The sequence below is a fragment of the Pelophylax lessonae genome (assembly GCF_965119305.1).
Source record: "Pelophylax lessonae genome assembly, chromosome: 3".
Taxonomy (NCBI): domain Eukaryota; kingdom Metazoa; phylum Chordata; class Amphibia; order Anura; family Ranidae; genus Pelophylax; species Pelophylax lessonae.
The window spans coordinates 501908143-501926376 of NC_138770.1; positions in this window are offsets into that span (position 1 = coordinate 501908143).

Here is an 18234-nt window from a genome sequence, read left to right on the forward strand (position 1 = left end):
TTAACTGATCCCCAAAGGTTTTTGATTAAATAGCGGAATAGAAAATATGATCCCAAAAAAGTGTATGTATATCACACGTACACAACCACACTAGGCCCCAATTACTATTGTTTGTACCCCTAAAAGGCTAGATGAGGAGTAGGGGGAGTATGGAACAGGCAGCACCCTCAAACCTTCAGTATGAGATTGTGTTCACTGTACCCCACAAAGATTGAGTTCACTGCACCCCACAATGATTGTGTTCACTGCACCCCACAAAGATTGTGTTCACTGCACCTCACAAAGATTGTGTTCACTGTACCCCCCAAAGATTGTGTTCACTGCACCCCACAAAGATTCTGTTCACTGTACCCCACAAAGATTGTGTTCACTGCACCCCAAAAAGATTGTGTTCACTGCACCCCAAAAAGGATGTTGTTCACTGCACCCCAAAAAGGATGTTGTTCACTCCACCCCAAAAAGATTGTGTTCACTGCACCCCACAAAGATTGTGTTCACTGCACCCCAAAAAGATTGTGTTCACTGCACCCCAAAAATGATTTTGTTCACTGCACCCCAAAAAGGATTTTGTTCACTGCACCCCAAAAAGGATGTTGTTCACTCCACCCCAAAAAGATTGTGTTCACTGCACCCCAAAAAGATTGTGTTCACTGCACCCCACAAAGGATTTTGTTCACTGCACCCCAAAAAGATTGTGTTCACTGCACCCCAAAAAGGATGTTGTTCACTGCACCCCAAAAAGGATTTTGTTCACTGCACCCCAAAAAGATTGTGTTCACTGCACCCCACAAAGGATTTTGTTCACTGCACCCCACAAAGATTGTGTTCACTGCACACCAAAAAGGATTGTGTTCACTGCACCCCAAAAAGATTTTGTTCACTGCACCCCAAAAAGATTGTGTTCACTGCAGCCCAAAAAGATTGTGTTCACTGCAGCCCAAAAAGATTGTGTTCACTGCAGCCCAAAAAGATTGTGTTCACTGCAGCCCAAAAAGATTGTGTTCACTGCAGCTCACACACAGAAAAATGGATGTGGATCACTGACACCTGCCTATCTCCAATCCCACACCACACAGCAATATCGATTGTAGTTTGTAGAACACAGTTTCCCTAAAATTCAGCAGACTCTGTCCCTAACAGGATTGAGAAGAGATCGTAGATCAGGATTGAGTGCAGACCCCACCCCCCACACAGCAATATCGATTGTAGTTTGTAGAAGACACTGACCCTATATAATTCAGCAGACTCTATCCCTAAAATGCCTACAACTCGCCCTGCCTAAACACTCCGACCTGTCCCTCAATTCTATCCGGACACAAATGGTTTTTTCCTGCCTATCTTTCCCTAATCAGCAGCCAGCACGTTGATGTGTGCTCTGTCCCTGAATCTAAGCAGCATAATGACGCCGCTGCGGCTGCCTCGAACTTATAAAGACTTGGTCACATGCTTCAGACGGCCAATCACAGCTACTGAGACATTTGCAGGCATGGCTGGGATGGCTTAAGGCACACCAGTTAAACGATTGTTGATTGGCTGTTGAAAGCCCGCCATGAAAAGAGCGCCAAAGCATGCAAAACCCGGAAATAAAACGACCGAACACGGATTTTTACCCGAACATACAGTAAAGTGTCCGTGTCCGTGTTCGGGTACAAAAAATCCAATTATTCGGTACGAACACGAATAATACAGTCCGTGTTCGCTCAACACTACTCATAACCTTAAAATGTCCATAAGAACCTCCACCTTTATTAGTGGAGGCCTTTTCCGCTCAAAAAATTGAGTTACTGATGTACAGAAACACCCAAGGTCCCAGTTCAACCTACACCAAAAAAGGCTTAGCATCCCCACATGTAAAAAAATCAATTGTGTATAAAGAAAAACACAATGCCAGAAGTCTAGAAATGGCTCCTGTTTGTATGCTTCTCAGCACTGCTTCTTGCCTTGGCTGTATCCTCTGTAAAAATGTAGCATCATTACAACCACTCTCTTTATTCCATTTATAGAAGGGAGGGAATGATGCACATTTCTGCTTTCCAATAAGAGATGGCATCATTCCCACTGTCCCCTGCATTCTGGAATACTGCGCATGCATGCTGTGTAGACATGCGGCATCATGATGTCACTTCTGGCCTGCTCCAAAATTCATAAAGATGCAGTAAACCCACCAGGTCTACCCATTATTTTTTTCAGGGGCTCAGGTGACTGAGACACGTAATAAACACATACTTTAGACCACATGTGACCAGCTTAGCATTGTATGTAAAGGATACAATACATTTCTTGCAGATCTTTGAAAATTTGGTAATCCTGGATAATGCTCTATTGGTAACTGTGGATGTTGAATCTCTATATAATAGTATCCCACACACCAAAGGAATTGCGTTCAGTAGACAAGTATTGATGCAACGCAGTACTTTGAAATGGAGGTTTAACAAATTTGTTTTACAGATGTTGGATTTCATTTTACACCATAATGTGTTCCTTTTTCAAGGCTCCCACTACATTCAGGTGCAGGGCTTAGGGATGGGGACATGTTGTACCCCATCCTATGCCAATTTGTAACTGGGGGAGTGGGAGCAGCACTTCCTCTCGGACGAGAATCTGTCAAGGTACACTGGCCACATTATGCTGTCGATTGATATTTTTCTCTTCTGGGATGGATCAGAAAGAACGCCTTATCCAGTGTTTGGACAGGGTGAATAAAAATAATATACATCTTTTTTCAAATGAACTATGATTCCCAGGAAGTAAACTTCTTTGATGTGTCAGTGCAAAAGAAAATGGGAGGCCTGCTTACTAGCAGACTATTTAGAAAATAAACAATGTGGAATACCATTTTACACACCAAAAGCTTTTCACCCGAATCGAGTGATAATAAAAAAGGATCCGTGCAAAGATCTGGGTACGTTTCCTTGTGGTGGGTGTGCACATTTTCCAAAAAAAAAAAATTCTATTAACTAATGGAGAATGTTTCAAGCCCAAATACTTTGTTAAATGCCCCACAAGGGGAGTCGTATATCTTTTACAATACATGTGAGTCTCCTTATATGTGGGGAAGACAAGGCAAGACTTTTGGCAGAGAGTCTATGAGCATGTACATAGCATATACATAGGAAATTTAAGTTTACCAATCATTTGGAAGACATGTAGCAAGATTACACAATTATAGAATGCCAAGGAGTATTGGATAGGATACACAATCCTATTATGGGAGGTGACTGGAAGAAAAACTTGCTCAAGAGCAAGATGCGCTGGATGTACTATTTAAAAGTAATTACGCCTCCTGGGCTAAATGAAATGGAAAGCTACAGACAATGTTTTGAAGGATTTTGCTCAAAATTAGGTATACAGATTTGTACAAAGTGATGAAGGGTGGAATTAAATAAGATCTGAAATATTGACTAGGGTTTCACCACAATATTTTATGTTTCCCCTTCTCTTTTTCCCCTAGGTCTTCCCTTCCTTTTTTCCCCTCTTATTCTTTTTCCTTTTTCCCTTCTTTTTTGATTCTTCAAAATAACTTATTTTTTACTGTATTTAAGGGGTACATACAATATGAAGCTAAGACAAAAAGGATAGTTGTAATCAATCAGGTATGCTCTATCTTTTGTTATTTGCTTTTTGCATTTTTTTATTTGCAGTTCTTGTGAATCAGTGCTCTCCAGCATGTAAAAGTGGCCTCAGCAGATGTAAACACTGCAGTTTCTTTGGCTGGAAGCCAAGTTCATTTTTTTTTTTTTTGTTTTTTTATCTCAGAGTTTCCAGGAGTGTATACATCTGCCGAGGCCAGAGATGATGTCATAATGTTGCACCCGGCCTTCGAAGGTCAAAGAGATGACCAGGAACCATCTGGTCCTCGGTCAGCTCTATGGTAAACTTCCGTCACTGGCGGATTCATTCTCCGGTTGGGCGAGCTATAGAGTCGCCAGAGGCCAGCAGAAGCTAAGGAACGTCTCCTCCCGCTGCCTGTAAAAACAATCAAGTGGCCCCTATGATTGTTTTTATTGTGTAGGCAATCTCTGGTAGAAAAAAGGCATCATTCAGATATCTCCACTTAAACCTAAGGACGTCATATGATGGCCTGCGGTATGGAAGTGGTTAAAATGCGTGCTACTCAAAAAAAAATCTTGATATTACAGACTTAAAATGTATTTGCAACTTGGGAAATTATTCTAATTAATGCAATATGAACTAATAAACCAAAATACTGTGCTCAAAGTGCCCAATCTCTTAAAAAAACAATACCATGAGACAACCGCATTCATTATTATTTGGCCACAAAAGTATTAAACACGTATAAGCAAAAATGTGTTGCGCTGCCTCTTTAAATTATAAATTCAACAGTAATAAATACCAGATATTGTGTAACAATATATCTACTATATCAAACACATAGTAATAGCCAATCATAATGAATCACATTGCTCAATATTCATCAGTAATAAAATAAAGTTAATCCACAAGCAAAAAATGTGCTTTAAGTGTGTGAGATCTCAGTGCAAAGTCCAACTGCACACAGAACCGCTTACCAGAGCTATAAAACCCGCAGTCACATAGGTCATACAGTGCTTTATCACAAATCCTGGATGGATAGCAGAATCAGACTATTTCCCCTTCCAAAATGCCAATATCAGTCTCCAAAGCTCAATACGTTTCTGGAGGAAACCGAACAAAACTCTATAGTGTAGTATTATAGACACCATTTACTGTTGTAAGAAATATTGGTAATCATAATCAAAATGATTCATGCAAAACGATTCATGCAGCATAATGTATGTTTCCTCTGATGTGACATCTTTGAGGGGAAAAAAACAACAAGATATCTTGCCAGATCACCCACATCGTAAATACCTTAGCTGGAGTCTTTAGCAATATTAGCAAATTTCGGTCTCTCTCTCTCTCCTGGTTTAATCAACTGGTTTTACCCCAGTGAATTTCATAACTTCTGAAATCATAACAGTACAGCCATAATAAGGACATATTTACCTCCATCAGTTAATTAGTAATGTTTTGAGCTCAAACACTGCTACTCTAGGAGTACCAGAGCCGAACCTACCCAATTCCTCTCCTAGGTAAACTTTATATCCATTCAAAAGGTAATTGCACACTAGACAATAATATACATTAGCAGGCTGTAACATGTAGGTATTCAAATATATTAATACCTATAGATAACTATATCTGTGATATGATTGTAAACACAGAGGCATCCCATGACCACTTAATTTGTTATCATCAACACCCATCCACAGATAAGAAAAGCAGGGCTGCCCTGCAGTGGTCAGCTCTTGTGTACCATCAAAAGAAGGAACAGCTGTCAAGTCTTATGAGAGCCACTGTAACATCTTGATCATTGATTTAGACTCTGCTGAAATAGGACTCAATAAGTATTTCCATTTTCAACACTTTTGTGTTGTTGTTGTTGCTTTGTTGTCTCTTTGCTGCCTTTAAAAAACAGTTTTTCTGTAAATATTTTATTCGCAGCACTTTTTAACATTCATTATTAAACAATATTTTTGGCGTGTGCGTTTGCACGCGGGATGGTTGCTGAAACATTGTGCAGGTTCTTTTTTCCAGCAGTATTCAGCCTATTCACAACAGGTGTTGTTGGATTGTATTGCTGCTGTGCACTCGTTGATTGAGCAATTTGGGTAAGGGAAAGACAAATTGACTTTAGTTCACCCTCAGCTACAAGCCTGGTCAGAGATCCTATCCCCAGTGCTAGATGCGTCACATAGTGAGATCCGCTGCTAAAAATCAAGAATCTCTTCCTCTGTTACCCTTAGCAACCACAGCTGCTACTGAGTGCTCTTTACCTCCTGTAGATAAGTACCCTGCCACCAGTAACCACACTTCCTCCGTATGTATTTCATTGGAGGCTCCCCCTGCAATACCGTTACCCATAGTAACGTCTCAGGCCTCTTCCTGTATTTCTGCTACTCTTCCCTCTATTCTCCCCAGTACTGTTACTACTTTTCCATCAGCAGTACACTCTGGTTAGCACAGTGCAAATACTTGCCGGACTCCAGTATCAAAGCCCAAAAAGAAACAGAACTTTTCTCCTGCTCTTACAACTCTGCCACTATCCATGTTGCCTGCTGATAAGATCTAGTCCTCCTCCATGCTGCTGACTGCTGATGGTGTCCAGTCCTTCTCCATGTTGCCGACTGCTGATGGTGTCCAGTCCTTCTCCATGCTGCTGACTTCTGATGGTGTCCAGTCCTCCTCCATGCTGCTGATGGTGTCCAGTCCACTTCCATGCTGCCAATGGCATCCAGTCCAATGGTGTCCAATCCTCGTCCATGCTGCCAATGGTGTCTAGTCTTCCTTCATGCTGCCGATAGTGTCCAGTCCTCCCCAATGCTGCCGATGGTGTTCAGTCCTCCTCCATGTTGCCGCCTGCTGATGGGGTCCTTCCCTCCTCAATGCTGCCTCCTGCCTGAGGTGACCTGCTGTCTGTTGCAAAGCCTGCCACAGGTGACCTACCGTCTGTTGTCATGCCTGCCGTGGCAGTGGCAGAACAGTGTAAGCATTTTTTTCTTTTTTTAAGCATTACATCATGCCCTGGAAGATGGATAATGGGTGCTAGAGGATTAATAAAGATGAAAATGTAAAGCTCTAAAATACATGAGCTACACCTCAGTGCATATCACCCAAATGATACACTAAAGAGGCAATGCACATGCCCTTACTGGCTCAGTTGACTTAGCTAGAGTATTAAAATGGCATCTACCATACAAACTTGTTGTCCAATAAACTTTGGCACTCTAAGATAGGCAATGTTGCTTTCAGTGGACCATTCCCAGTTTAATGAATATATTGGAAGAGGTTGTACAGTTTACAGTAACATTTGTAAATTAAGTAATGTGATAAATACAAATAAATCCTTCTTTAAAAGAAGTGCGCTGTTTAAAAAATGATTACAATTATCATGAAATAAAAACAAAATCATGAAAACAACATATAACTTTGCCTAACTGATTTGAATATCAGCTACCTGCTCTGCTGACTTTCATGTCAAGAGTCAAGTCTTTTTAAATTGTGTATGCAGGTGTGCACTTACATATCTATTTTCCATTATTCCCATGCAACAGGAGGCTGCATACAATCTAAGAAGTGCACCCATGCACATTAAACAGCAAAGATAGACATTTAAAATAACTGGCTAACTCTAGTTACTCCTAATAGGAGACAATATTAGGTTCCTATATCTATGTCCTTTTTTCCCATCTGTGACTGCTATTTTATGTATTAATTAAATATGCCCAATGTTGCTCCTGCCCTAAATGCAATAATTTGTTGTGGCACTTTTTTTTTGTTTTATATATGCATGAAATATATATATATATATATAGATGCACAGTGACTCACAAAAGTGAGTACACCCCTCACATTTTTGTAAATATTTTATTATATCTTTTCATGTGACAACACTGAAGAAATTACACTTTGCTACAATGTAAGGTAGTGTGTGTATACCGCTTGTATAACAGTGTAAATTTGCTGTACCCTCAAAATAACTCAACACATAGCCATTATTGTTTAAAACGCTGGCAACAAAAGTGAGTAAACTCCTACGTGAAAATGTCCAAATTGGGCCCAATTAGCTATTTTCCCTTCCCGGTGTCATGTGACTCGTTAGTGTTACAAGGTCTCAGGTGTGTATGGAAAGCAGGTGTGTTAAATGTGATGTTATTGCTCTCACTCTCTCATACTGGTCACTGGAAGTTCAACATGGCACCTCACGGCAAAGAACTCTCTGAGGATCTGAAAAAAAGAATTGTTGCTCTACATAAAGATGGCCTAGGCTATGAGAAGATTGCCAAGACCCTGAAACCGAGCTACAGCATCAAGACTATGCACCGGTTTAACAGGACAGGTTCCACCCAGAACAGGCCTTGCCATGGTTGACCAAAGAAATTGAGTGCACGTGCTCAGAGTCAAATCTAAAGGTTGTCTTTGGGAAATAGACATATGAGTGCTGCCAGTATTGGTGCAGTGGTTGAAGGGGTGCGGGGTCAGCCTGTCAGTGCTTATACCATACTCCGCACATTGCATCAAATTGGTCTGCGTGGCTGTTTTCCCAAAAGGAAACCTCTTCTAAAGATGATGCACAAGAAAGCCCACAAACAGGTTGCTGAATACAAGAAGACTAAGGACATGGATTACTGGAACAATGTCCTGTGGATAAACTTATTTGGTTCAGATGGCATCAAGCGTGTGTGGCGGCAACCAGGTGACCTACAGTCAAGCATGGTGGTGGGAGTGTCATGGTCTGGGGCTGCATGAGTGCTGCCGCCACTGGAGAGCTACAGTTCATTGAGGGAACCATGAATGCCAACATGTACTGTGACATATTGAAGCAGAGCATGATCCTCTCCCTTCAGAGACTGGGCCGCAGGGCACTATTCCAACATAATAACCACCCCAAACACACCTCCAAGATGACCTCTGCCTTGCTAAAGAAGCTGAGGGTAAAGGTGATGGACTGGCCAAGCAAGTCTCCAGACCTAAACCCTATTGAGCATCTGTGGGGCATCCTGAAACGGAAAGTGAAGGATCGCTAAGGTCTCTAACATCCAACAGCTCCGGGATGTCGTCATGGAGGAGTGGAAGAGGACTCCAGTGGCAACCTGTGAAGCTGTGGTGAACTCCATGCCCAAGAGGGTTAAGGCAATGCTGGAAAATAATGGTGGCCACACAAAATACTTTGGGCCCATTTTAACTTAGGGGTGTACTCACTTTTGTTGCCAACGGTTTAGACATTAATGGCTGTGTGTTGAGGGGACAGAACATTTACACTGTTATACAAGATTTACACTCACTACTTTAAAATGTAGCAAAGTGTAATATCTTACATGAAACGATATAATAAAATATTTACAAAAATGTGAGGGGTGTACTCACTTTTGTGAGATACTGTGTGGTGTGTGTGTATATTTATATATATATATATATATATATATATATACAGGCAGTCCCCAACTTACGAACATCCGAGTTACAAACGACTCCTACTTACGAACGGGGGCCGAATGACGTCACTGCCGGCTTCTTCCGGCTTCTTCCTCTCGCTCCTGTGCCCAACACAATGCACACTGCAGTACTACATGTACTGTATGCCCCACATACAGGACTGCCCAGAAGCATCTCACTCACATCCCACTACTGTCTGGAACCTGTGGAACTGGTGAGATTACAGTAGTACTCTGTGCCCACTACCTGTACCACTGTATTGGGAGCATGCCCTGTACTTGTACTTCTATGATACTGTAGCAGGACTGTGTTACAGTACAGTATTATCCCTGTGACCCAGCATGAGCTCATGTGGACTTCCCATTCAATTGTGTGTGCTTTGAAACCATTTTTTATTGTCATACTAAAGTTGGTCAGTACTGTATGAGGTTTGTACTGCTGTCTGTATCCTCATTAATTTTTTTTGGCTGGAGTTACACTTAAAAATGTACATGTTCTGACTTACAAACAAATTCAACTTAAGAACAAACCTACAGTCCCTATTGTGTTCGTAACCTGGGGACCGCCTGTATATATATATATATATATATATATACTATATATACGGTATATACTGTTTATATAGTATATAAATAAAAAAATGGACAAAAAAAGATTTTTCTTAATTCAAATAAAGCAAACAAAAGATTTTTGTTTGTTTTAATTTTAATTATTTAAAATCTTTTTTGTCCATTTTTTTTATACCAATAGAGATCATTTTTTTGTTCATTTTTATGGATCTTTTTATATATACTGTTTTCAATATCTTAATTTTTTCCTATTTTTCAAGTAATTGCTATTTACATGTAATCTCCTTATACATAATTAGAGTTGAGCGAACACCTGGATATCCGGGTTTGGCAGGTTCGGCCGAACTTGAAAAAAAAGTCCGGGTTCGTGACCCGAACTTAACCCGAACTTTACCCCGATCCCGAACCCCATTAAAGTCAATGGTGACCCAAACTTTTGAAGACTAAAATGGCTCTAAAAAAACATGGAAAGGGCTAGAGGGCTGTAAATGGCAGCAAAATCTTCTTAAGAGCATGGCAAGTGCTCTGCACACAAATGTGGATAGGGAAATAACTTAAAATAACATAAAAAACATAAAAATAAAAAAAAAATCATCTTGATCTAGGAGGACGAGGCCCATATGGAGTAGGAGGTTGAGGTGGCGGTGGATGTGGCGGTGTAGGTGGAAGCGGCGGCGGAGGAGGATGAGGTAGCCAACACTGGTTTTTGTTTTTCATTTTAAATTTCTTTTTAAATTAGGGTACACCCCAAAAGAGTGAGAAAGATCAAAAATACAACAATGGCTGGGTAAGGCCGGTATACATGTCTATTCTGCACAAGGTACAGACAAGTCCTGTGGGATCCATGCCTGGTTCATTTTAATGAACGTGAGCTTGTCCACATTGGCTTTGGACAGGCAGCTGCGCTTGTCTGTGATAACGCCCCCAGCCGTGCTAAATACACGTTCAGGTAATACACTGGCTGCAGGGCAGGCCAGCCCCTCCAAGGCTTAAAGGGCAACCTCAGGCCATGTGCCCAATTTGGAGACCCAGAAGTTGAAGGGGGCAGACCCGTCATTCAGTAAGTGTATAGTACGTAAGGAACAGTGAGGAACTGTATATGGTATATGGTAAGGAACGGTGATGGCGGCGGGGGGGGGGGCTCTTTTTTCCCCCTTCTGCGTTGAGTCTGGCCTTGGAAAAGGTATGTGTCCCTGGTTGTGAACCGAGTTCTCCCAAAGCTGTCTAAGTTCTGAGGCTTTCTGATAGGGACGGGGCTGCACTGGTCTTGCCAGGGACCGGGATTCTGAAAAGCCTGTGGTTTATGTGCCCCTGGAGTGGCAGTCCAGGGGTGCCATAATTCACGGTGGATGACAACACTATGGGTATGGCCCCAAGGACAGACACTGCACTTCCTACACACGTTTTTCACACCTGCCTCTAGGGCCAGGCCTTTTGGTCAGGAGTCAGGACCAGAGGAATTTTTTATTCCTGGCCGAAGGATCTGCCATAGTTTTTCAACATGGCACTAACCTTGCACTTCTTCTTCACTATCCCTTTCCCCACTTTTATGTGTTGTGTGTCTCACGTTTTTGTGTTTTTTATTGTGGCGGTACACTTTATTTTGCACAGCGTGATTAGTAGGGTGTAGGTCCTTGGGCCTGTCCCTGAAAGTCTTGGGAGGGGGTGGATAGGGCCTTCGGCTTGGTTCGCCCTCTCTCATGGGGTCTCTCTTCAGAAGAGCCCCACCTAGTACTTGGAGTGGTCTGTTTCAGCAGATCTCCTAAAGAACGGGGCTGCCTGGTTTCGGCCAGGTTTGCCAGTGTAAGTACCCCAGTCCCTGTCAGGAGCCTTGTGCCCCGGGGGATCAGGGTCAGGGACCATGTGTACACCCTGTGCACTTTTTGTGTTTCCCTTTTTTGGTGTGCACTTTTTTATGCACCCACCGGGTGATAGTCTGAGTGTGGTCACACACCACGGGCTTAAAAAAAAAACATCTGGTGGTCCTGGTTGTTGTGGCGTGCCGACAAAGCTTTTCCACATTTCATACATGCTAACCCTGCCTTCTGAGGTGCTGGCAGTGCCCTGGCTGCGTTGGCAACTTCCTCCTCCTCTGCCTTCGCCTTGTGCTTCCACTGTGCCCCCGCTGTCAGGTGGGCATGCCACCAGCATCGCTTCTCTACCTCCACCTCATCATCCTCCAGAACTGTGCCCTTGCTGGACAATTGTGTACCTGGCGTTTGTGGGTGCAGGAACCCACCCTCGGAGCCACTTGTGAATGAGTGCCCTGAAAGCCTTGGAAATAATCACTGCTCCAGATGCAGAGGCGGTAGTGGATGAGGATGAGGAAGCGGAGTAAGAGGAGTTAGCAACAGGAGTCAAACTGAAGCGCCCTGCAATCCTCGGTGGTGGAAGGAGATGCACCAAACAAATTTAAAGGGTGTATCTCACAGTAACATAATCAGCAAACACTGCAAAATTATAAATTTTCCCCTAAATGGGTGTTTATTGAATAGCAGAATAGAACAACAGTATCTAAAAGGGTGTATCTCACACGTACAGATACAGACTAAGCCGCAATTTAATATCTTTCATTCCCCTAAATGGGTGTTTATTAACAGCAGAATAGAACAACAGTATCCAAAGGGTGTATCTCACACATACAGATACAGACTAGGCCGCAATTTAATATCTTTCTTTCCGCTAAATGGGTGTTTATTGAATAGCAGAATAGAACAACAGTATCCAAAGGGTGTATCTCACATGTTCAGATACAGACTAGGCCGCAATTTAATATTTTTTCCCTAAATGGGTTTTCATTGAAAAGCAGAATAGAACAACAGTATCCAACGGGTGTATCTCACAGTAAAATATGCAAACGAGGCCGCAATCTTTTTTTTTTTTCCCTAAATGGGTTTTTATTGAAAAGCAGAATAGAACAACAGTATCCAACGGGTGTATCTCACAGTAACAAATGCAGACTAGGCCGCAATTTAATTTTTTTTCCCCTAAATAGGTGTTTATTGAATAGCAGAATAGAACAACAGTATCCAAAGGGTGTATCTCACAGTAATGTATGAATGAAAAATGTTTATTTTTCCCTTAAAATGTTGATTTTTGAATAGCAGATTAGAACAGCAGTGTCTAAACACTGTATGTCACAGTAAAATATGAAGGAAAAAAGTTTTTTTTTTTTAAATCCACATTAAGCAGACACATATGCACTGAGCTTGCATTACATGGCTGCTACACGCCGCACGCCTAACAGGTTGGATACTGTTGTTGTTCTATTCCACTATTGAGTAAAAACAAAACCATTTGAATGAAAACCTGAAAAATAATTTTTTTCCCCTTAAATTGTTGATTTTTGAATAGCAGATTAGAACAGCAGTGTCTAAACAATGTATGTCACAGTAAAATATGAACCAAAAAAGTTTTTTTTTAAATCCAGATTAAGCAGACACATATGCACTGAGCTTGCATTACATGGCTGCTACACGCCACACGCCTAACAGGTTGGATACTGTTGTTGTTCTATTCCACTATTGAGTAAAAACAAAACCATTTGAATGAAAACCTGAAAATGATTTTTTTCCCCTTAAATTGTTGATTTTTGAATAGCAGATTAGAACAGCAGTGTCTAAACACTGTATGTCACAGTAAAATATAAAGTAAAAAAGTTTTTTTTTTTAAATCCAGATTAAGCAGACACATATGCACTGAGCTTGCATTACATGGCTGCTACACGCTGCACGCCGCCCACCTAACAGACTGATAAAAGTTTTTTTTCTCCCTCCTCCTCACTGGGCTCAGGTCAGGGCAAAAAGATTGTGCACTGCACCCCCACACAATAAAATCAATGTAGATCGGTGTCTGATTAAAGGAGATGCTTTCTATTCTTTCCCTGAAAGCAATCTCCAGCCTGCCCTTACAATAATCTCCTATCTCTCCCTCATATCAGCAGCAGCAGGAACCTGACCCTACAGTAGTTAGAGCAGAGTGACGTGCGGCGCTACGTGACTCCAGCTTATATAGAGGCTGGGTCACATGCTGCACTGGCCAATCACAGCCATGCTATTAGTAAACATGGCTGTGATGGCTTCTAAGGGCACACTAGTTAAGCGCTTGTTAAATGGCTGCCCTGCAGCTGTTGAAACCGCACCATTAAAACCGTGCCAAAACATTAAAACCGCTCTAAAACATGAAATAAAATTACCGAACAACGGACTGTATCCCGAATATACAGTAAAATGTTCGGGCCGTGTCCGGGTACCGAACACCCAAAAGTCCGGTACGATCCCGAACAATACAGTCCGTGTTCGCTCAACCCTATACATAATTGTGGTTATTATTGAAGGAATCAGTATTTATATTGTATTCCTTATGTGTTTTGAATAGTTTATAGGAATTGTCAGTCTAATTTCTGCCCACAAAATGTCTTTATTGAGGCACTGATCCAGTATAGTGGGATGGCCGCATACATTTAGTGCCTGATTGGCCATGGTTTTAATTGGAGCGATCCACCCTCCCTTTTTAAGTATGTGCCGTACATCCAGTAGGTGGTCCCTGATGATGTCAGCTTATGATGAAATGTATAGGGCAAGGCCTACGTGGGAATGTCAGCATGCACGATTGTGTTTCTATCTTTCATGCCGCTCGGCCTTTTAAGAAATTCACTTGTATTTGACTCTATATATAGGTGCAATTACTTATTTTATTAAATGTCTTGAGGATTTTGTACTTTTTGCGGGTCTTTTTTTATATGCCAAATCATAATTTCCATTTGGGAGAGAAGTTTTGAGGCAATCTGGAGTTGTGATATCCAAAGCCTAAAGGATTTTTATGCATGCTTACCATGACTGCTTGTATCTAGAGGGTCACGGTTTTCTGGTAAGCTGATCCAGAGCTCTTCTTTGCACGTGGTGGATTTGTGCAGTGGTTTTCCATTCTGGGAGACACATTTCCAACTCTTTCAGTGGACACATTGTACAGTATGTGTAGAAGCACTAAACATTTTTCTTGTGTAACTTTCTCATTAATAGAACTAGAAGCACTTTATTTGTGGACTATTTATTCTTCAAGCACTTTATTTTTGGACTATTTTTTATTTGAATTATTCTATTGATATTGGATATTTGGCCACATCATTAGTATTTGTGACATTGTAGCTTTATTTTCAATTTGATATAGTTTAGTTGTTGCACTTAGTCACTATATTTTATATTGGGATGTAGCACTGTCATTCTACATTATTAAAATATGAGTCCCAATTCACCCCACTCCACTGAAGGCCATCTCCGACATTAAACGTGCAACAGGTCACTTTAGTACCCAATGTGCATGTAGGGCATCCTCCAGCCAGTGCTAAGAGCCTGGGAACCAACTAGCTCATGAATGTGGTACATGGTTAAAGCACCTAAAATAGCACACCCTCAGTAGAGGTTACTAAAATGAAGCTTCTCATTTACAAATTCACCCCTCTGCAGTAAAGGTCCTCTCTGACATGACAAATGCAGCAGTGCAAGCTAATACCTAAGATGCATGTTGGGCCACCGCCAGCCAGTGGTCAAAAATTGATAACCATTAGTTCATGGATATGATCATTCGTAAGGGTTTTATTTATGTGAGCTCCAGCAGGAACACCAGGGACATTGTGACACTTGTTTCAATTCTCATTTTTTGTACCACTTGCAATTTTACCAAAATATAATAAACGGTGATGGAACATGAAATTTATTCTATTACCAATTTGCTCAGATCAATATAGCATAGTTATAGGTTCATAAATGAGAACAGAGAAATGAGACCCCCATAACAGTTTTGCTGAAGAAAAATGCAAGTCAAAGCACAACAAACATTGCTTGATCATTTGAAACACTTGGCAAAATAATGTCCTTATAAAACATTTACATTTGCTGTAAATGAAATCATCACTGCAGTATTGTGAAATGATAGATGTTGCCCATAACAGCAAAATGATTGCAAGTAAGCTAAGCAGAATCAAAGGATATATAAGCTATAAGGACAGTGTAGAGAATTAATATATAAAACAAATATGTTTTTCATTTTTTTTTATGTGTGCATTTCAGTATATTTCAGCATTTTTAGAGTTAAAAATGAATGGAAATATGATGCTGAATTTAATAATGTAGTCTAGTTGGAATGTGGATTAAAAAATAATATTGCAATAGTTGCCATAGCAACAGTATTTTGTTCACACCAGTGGGCCATTGTCTGCAAGGTAATAGCTGCTCACTAACATCTTCTAATCAATCAACATGCTGAGATCTGCTTAGAATATTGGGAATATTACAATAGTTTGTAGTATCGTTCTCACAGCACAAAGCAACCAACAGATCTTCTTTGAAAAAATGTTAATTAGCAATGGTGAAATATGGCCTGTAGAAACCTAATGCTGTTTTTTGTCAGTTCTGGTTTTATAATACAATTTAGCTCTGTATTTACATATGTTTATTTTAAATGTATGCTCCAGTACTACTTGAAAAATTTGCATTTAAACTGATTTGGGAACACAGCCTGCCCATACCCTCCGATATTTTAAAGTGAAAACATAAGAGAATCCTTTCCTGAAAAACATTGTGCATAGCTTAACGTGGTATTAAACTTGTACAAATAAAAAACAAAAACACTCCCTGCAAGGTAAAGGCATAATGTGCTAGTCTGCATTGCATACTAGCACATTATGAAAGATATACCTGGAAACAAAGCCCAAACAAAGTGGAGTGCTGTCACCATTGTAGAAACTTCCAGCTTCACCCAGACTTCCTTCCAGGTTCGTAGGGTGCAGATGCTTGAATGGCCAAACTGTGATGCACGAGAGTCATTGCCGTGGCACAGAGCTCTGAAGGAAAAGCACGGGTATGCCGTTCCTTCAAAAAGCATGCATCGGTGATGTTAGCGGCTGCTGCTCACTAGAATATCTTCTAAACAATGCACGTTTAGGAGATATTCAGTTCACCTACAGGTAAGCTTTATTAAAAGCTTACCCATAGGTAAAAATAAACATAGAGAGTTTACAACCACTTAAAAAAGGGCATGATTAAATGGAACATAAAACCAGCCATTTATCGATAGAAATTTGGTGGGTTCAACAGGGACTGGCCACATTGTAATCCATGTATGAGTACCCAGGTTGTACAGAAGTCAATCTACCTATCGACTTCTGTACAACCACCCTGTTGGAAAATGTCTTCTTGACCAGTGCCCCTGGCTCAGTGTATTCTGGTGGCGGTCTCCTCACAGTCAGAAAACAAAGGCTCAGCAGGAAACATTCCTCCAATCCCCTTATGTGTGTGTATGGGGGACTGAGTCATTTATTTTTGTGCAACCCATTGGTTGGAAAAAAAAAGACTTGTATGGGCTGCTTTAGTCTAATCTGTGTATACACTGCAAAGCTTACAGAGCACAGCAGTCAGTAATGTAAAATACAACAGAACTAGTCAAAATGATGTAATTAAGTACAGCAATAAAGATTGATTTACTAAATGTAACTTGGCTGTTCAACAACTCAACTGTTCAACTGTACAACAAAGGAAGGTGCACTTTGCAAGGCGATTTTAGGCGAGTTTGAGCTACCCTTCCCACCCCCCACACACACCTGTACTCTATCAGTGTCCACTATCAAGTGGATATAGGAGGAGTCCCCTATAGTGCATTTGCACATCTTTCCCAGCAAGGAGTATTATCTCCAAGGGTTAAAAAGGCTGGATTCATCTCTTTTTCATGAATAGTGTAGGACCCACTGATAATGGGGTACTTTGACGTAGTGGTGGGCTTGAGCACTATATGGCCATATGGTGGGACCAAATCCCCATTTTTATTTATGGATTGTCTTCAAATTTGGTATTTTGCATGTGTGCGCTATTCTTTTTTAATATACATGATTTTAGGCGAGTGCTTAGTGATTGAGATGAAGCTCTACTGACTTCTGTCATCCAATCAAAAACATTTTTTTCCATTTTCCTTACTCATGATTAGGTATTCTTTGCAATGTTAGTTTCATCACATTCTTCAAACTCTGGGGAAAATTCTCTTGCAAAGTGCAATTTCTCTTGCAAAGTGAACAAACTATTAGTAAATCAATTTAATTGTCAAAAAAGTTCTCTCACAACACAGTTTCTCCTTACAGAATGACTTAGAGTCGGTTCACACTGGGGCGGCACGACTCTGTACTACTTCGGGGAAGACTTGTGCATTCCCATGCACCACGACTTCGGAGCGACGTGTATGGACTTCACATAATGGAAGTCTATGCAAGTCGCTCTGAGGTCGCCCCGAAGTAGTACAGGACCCTTTTTCTAAGTCGGAGCGATTTGTGTCGCTCCTATTAGAACGGACCGCGAGGGAGCGCGACTTGTCAGGCTGACAAGTCGCCTGACAAGTCGCGCTAGTTTGAATCGAGTCTTACACTTACACACTGTGATTGATTTACTAAAGGCAAATAGACTGTTCAATTTGCAAGAGAAGCTTCACTTTGAAAGAGAATTTTCCCCAGAGCTTGGTGAACTTCTTTAAATTGCCATTAAAACTCTACCCCAAGCTACATCAGCAACTTAATTTTAAAGTATCAACCAAACCTTCCTTTTCACTCCTGCCAATACCTGCTACTCTCTATTTCCTTTGCCGCCTCAACCCATGCTCACCTTCAGAATTTCTCACAATCCTCTCCCATCCTTTGGGACTTTCTACC